This window comes from Cebus imitator, unplaced genomic scaffold (assembly GCF_001604975.1).
Source record: "Cebus imitator isolate Cc_AM_T3 unplaced genomic scaffold, Cebus_imitator-1.0 Scaffold51, whole genome shotgun sequence".
Lineage (NCBI taxonomy): Eukaryota > Metazoa > Chordata > Mammalia > Primates > Cebidae > Cebus > Cebus imitator.
Window position 1 is genome coordinate 10,303,635 of NW_016107366.1, and position 4,941 is coordinate 10,308,575.

A 4,941-nucleotide genomic window follows, 5' to 3' on the forward strand; every position below is an offset into this window, starting at 1 on the left:
TGTTCATGAACAGCCAGGGGAGTGAAGTTCGCCAAGGAGTACTGAGGCCCTGTTGAAGGCCGGGGCTGTGCAGTGGGGTCTGGGGCTCCAGTGTCCTTGTCTGGGGCTCTCCAGGATCACCATCATCCTGAACCTTCCTGTCTCCATGCCTGTGGGCTTGGGTCCCTCACGTGGGTCTGCCTCTCTGTGTCCTGGAGATGCCGGGGCACTGGAGCTCTCTGTTGCCATTCCTGCCATATCAGACTCCGGGATATAAACACACAGCTTCTCTCTGCCTGCAGGTCTGACTATATATCCCTGACCCTGGATCTCACAGCCACTCTGCCTTGCTCCCTCGCTGTCTGGGTGTCCTTGTTTCTGGCCTTTATGGGTGGCCCTGGCTGACTTGCCTGATGCTGGCCTGGCCTGAGGGGCGGGGTGGGTGGTGGAAGGAGGGTGCACAGTGCAACTCTTGTTCAGGGGATGAGGGTGGGCCAGTGCGTGCTCTGTGTTCCAGCCCTGGCGTGAGTCCTGGCAGGCCAGAGGGTGAGCTGCTGCCGCTCTAGCCACAGCATCATCTCCACATCTGTTCCGCTGAGTGGGTCTGGAGCTGCTACGGAAGCTGCCCAAGAAAGCCCTTGGCTGGCCTCTCCTTCCAGGCTATTACTGATCCCTTTACCTCTGGCTCCTCCATCTCTCAGCCTCTGCCCTGGGCCATGACAATGACAAGGATGTGGCTGGTGTGGCTATGGCCAGAGACTGGTGAACACAACGCTGGCTCAGGGCTGCAGTTCAAAATGCTTCATCTGGGAACTGGAGGCTTGATGAGGGAGATGGGGAATCAGTGTGGGCACAGGGCTAGGTGAGGGGACTACAGGTGGGGGCTGAGTGGGAGGACTGGGGTTCAGTGAAGAGATGGGGACCCAGTGAGGGGTTGGGGCTCAGTGAGGGGATGGGGGTCAGTGAGGGATGGGGGTCAGTGAGGGGATGGGGGTCAGTGAGAGGTGAATTAGAGAAGAAGTAGACAAGCCTTTGGACTCACTACCCTAATGCCCTCTTCCTACCCCAGCTGTGGTCCCGGAGCCTACCCCTGGTCTATATTCAGCTTGACCCAAGAGGGACATGGCTGTGCACCTTGGTATCATGACCTGTATCTGGGACTGAGACAGGCAATGTGAAACAGTCCTGAATGGCAAACTGTGATGCCTAGGGGCTGGGGACCAGGGCTGGGAGGGAGCCACTGAAGCCAGTGAGAGGGAGGCCTGGCCTTGGGTCCTGGAAGGCAGAGAACCTCTTTTTTTTTTTTTTTGGAGACAGAGTCTTGCTCTGTTGCCCAGGCTGGAATGCAGTGGCCAATCTTGGCTCACTGCAACCTCTACCTCCCGGGTTCAAGTGATTTTCCTGTCTCAGCCTCCACAGTAGCTGGGACTATAGGCAAGTGCCACTGTACACGACTAATATTTTTTATTAAATTTTTTTTTTTTTTTTTAGTACAAACAGGGTTTCACCATGTTGGCCGGGCTGGTCTTGAATTCCTGGCCTCAAGTGATCCAGCTGCCTCAGCCTCCCAAAGTGCTGGGATTACAGGAGTGAGCCTCTGCATCCAGCCAGCCCCCATCTCTTTTACCAATGACCTTCCCTTGATTGAGCCCACCCTCTGCTGTAGAGTCCCCACTCTCTGTGTCTCTGTCCTCTTACTGACCCAAGGTGCCCCTCAAAGAACCCTTAGACCAGAACTAAGACTGTCTTTCAGCTGAAGTGTTCAGGCACTGCCCTATCTCACCTGCAGGGAGGGCTGTCTACACTGGTCCCAGCCATTCTGGCTGGGCTAAGGCCTTACTGCCCAAAGAACGCACTGCTCATTTGCATTCATTTACATATGATCGCTTACCATTCAAATACCCAAGCCTGGGCTGGTGAGAAATGGCTGCACATATGCATGCTATTTGTATATTTCCCTGTTAGTGAGAAAATACTGAAGCCTTTTTCCCTCCCCAGCTCCCCAAGGTCACCCTGTTTAGGGTCTGAATTGAGGAGATCCTTGGTTGGGCTCCGCAGAGAAAGTACAACAGTGCACATTGTTACATGGGAGCTGGTTTGGGTTCAGAACCCAGAAGTGCACTGAGAACATGGTAGCTCCACAGCATCTGTGTGCTACCACTACTCAGTTCTATATTCATGGCACATGTGTGTACCTAATCATGGCACTCTCTCCCCCACCCAGAACCATTTTGGGGGCACCAACTGGCATGTGAGATTCAATCTATTTGTCTTCCCTCATTAGTCCAACCACTTCCTTTCCAGACAGGGAAACTGATGCCCAGAGAAGATGCAAAAAATACAGATCATATCCACCATCAATGCCACTTTCCAGCCTGGAAGCATATGGGCCATTCTCTCGGAGGATGGGGGAGGGCAGTTCTACTCTGTGTAATAAAATCTTCTGTGTCAGCATGGTGGCTCATGCCTATAATCCCAGCGTGGGAGGTGGGAGGATTGCTTGAGGCCAGGAGTTCAAGGCCGCAGTGAGCTATGATCTCACCACTGCACTTCAGCTTGGGTCCCAGAGTGAGATACCCTTCTCAAATAAAAAAGGAAGGAAGGAAGGAAGGAAGGAAGGAAGGAAGGAAAGAAGGAAGGAAGGAAAGAAGGAAGGAAAAATATCATAAAAAATACTTCTGGGTGGAATTAGAGGTGATTTTTATCTATAACTTTGTGTTTCTCTGCATTTCCTGGATTATTTTTGAGCATGAGTTCATTTTGTAATCAGAAATTCCTCAGTAAAAAGGCGAAGCATGGTGGCTCATGCCTGTAATCCCAACACTTTGGGAGGTCGAGATGTGTGGATTGCCTGAGCTCAGGAGTTCGAGACCAGCCTGGGCAACACGGTGATACCCATCTCTACTAAAATACAAAAAATTAGGCCGGGCGTGGTGGTTTATGCCTGTAATCCCAGCACTTTGCAAGACCAAGGCGGGAGGATCATGAGGTCAGGAGATCAAGACCATCCTGGTTAACACGGTGAAACACTGTCTCTACTGAAAATACAAAAAATTAGCTGGGGGTGGTGGCATGCGCCTGTAGTCCCAGCTACTCAGAAGCTGAAGCAGGAGAAATAATTGAACCAGGAGGCAGAGTTTGCAGCCAGCCAAGATTGCACTACTGTACTTCAGCCGGGTGACAGAGGGAGACGCCACCAAAAAAAAAAAAAAATTAGCTGGGTGTGGCAGCTAGTGCCTGTAGTCCCAGCTACTTGGGAGGCTGGGGGCAGGAGAATTGCTTGAACCCAGGAGGTGGAGGTTGTAGTGAGCTGAGGTCATGCCACTGCACTTCAGCCTGGGTGACAGCATGAGACTGTCTGAAACAAACAAACAAACAAACAAAAAAGATATCTAAGTCAACTCTGCCAACTAAGCTGAGAGGTGCTATTTTTTTTTGAGATAGGGTCTGGCTCTGTTGCCCAGGCTGAAGTGCAGTGGCACAATCTCAGCTCACTGCATTTCCCCCTCCTAGGCTCAAGCCAATCTTCCACCTTAGCTTCCTGAGTAGCTGGGACTATAGGCTCGAGCCACCACACCTGGCTAATTTTTGTATTTTTTTGGTAGAGATGGGTTTTTGCCATGTTGCCCAGGCTAGTTTCAAACTCCTGGACTCAAGTGACCTGCCTGCCTCAGCCTCCCAAAGTGAAAGGATTACAGGCATGAGCCACTTCGCCCGGCCTATTTTTTAAAAAAATTAATTACTTAATAATAATAATAATAATTATTATTAAAGATGGGGTTTCACCATATTGGTCAGGCTGATCTGGAACTCCTGACCTCAGGTGATCCGCCCACCTCAGCCTCCCAAAGTGCTGGGATTACAGGCGTGAGCCACCGCGCCCAGCAATTATTTTTTTTTTAATGGAATTTTGCTCTTATTGCCCAGGCTGGAGTGCAATGGCGTGATCTCAGCTCACTGCAACCTCCGCCTCCCTGTTTCAAGCAACCTCTGCATCCCTGTTTCAAGTGATTCTCCTGCCTCAGCCTCCTGAATAGCTGGGATTATAGGCATGTGCCACCACACCCGGCTACTTTTCTATTTTTAATAGAAACAGGGTTTCTCCATGTTGGTCAGTCTGGTCTCGAACTCTCGACCTCAGGCGATCTGCCTGCCTTGGCCTCCCAAATTGCTGGTATTACAGGCATGAGCCACCATGCACGGTCTATTTAATTTATTTTATTATTATTATTATTTTTGAGACAGAGTCTTACTCTGTTGCCCAGGCTGGAGTGCAGTGGTGTGATCTTGGCTCACTGCAACCTCTGCTTCCCAGGTTCAAGTGATTCTCTTGCCTCAGCCTCCCAAGTAGCTGGGATTACAGGCACATGCCACCATAGTCTGGTTCATTTTTGCATTTTTAGTAGAGATGGGGTTTCACCATGTTGGCCAGGCTGGTCTGGAACTCCTAACCTTGTGATCCACCAGCCTTGGCCTCCCAAAGTGCTGGGATTACAGGCGTGAGCCACCTCTTCTGACATTATTTTTTTCAAGCTAAAGACAGTCTCACTCTGTCGCCCAGGCTGGACTGTAGTGGCGATCACAGCTGACTGCAATTTAGAATTCCTGGGCCCTTGGGCCCTTGATTTCTGAAATCCTTGCTCATGTAGGGAAAAAAAAAAAAAAAAAAAAAGAACTCCTGGGCCCAAGTAATCCTCTTGCCTCAGTCTCTCAAGTAGCTAGGACCACAGACACACACCAACATGCCTGACTAATGTATTTTTTTTTGAAGGTGGGGGGGTGGTTCTTGCTATGTTGCCCAGGCTGGTCTTGAACTCCTGGCCTTAAGTATTTCTCTTGCCTTGTCTTTCCAAAGTGCTGAGATTACAGGTGTGAGCCACCTTACCCAGACAGGAAATGCTATTACTGTTATTTCCATTTTCAAGAAGAAGAACCCAAGAGTCAGGGAATTCTTTTTTTTTT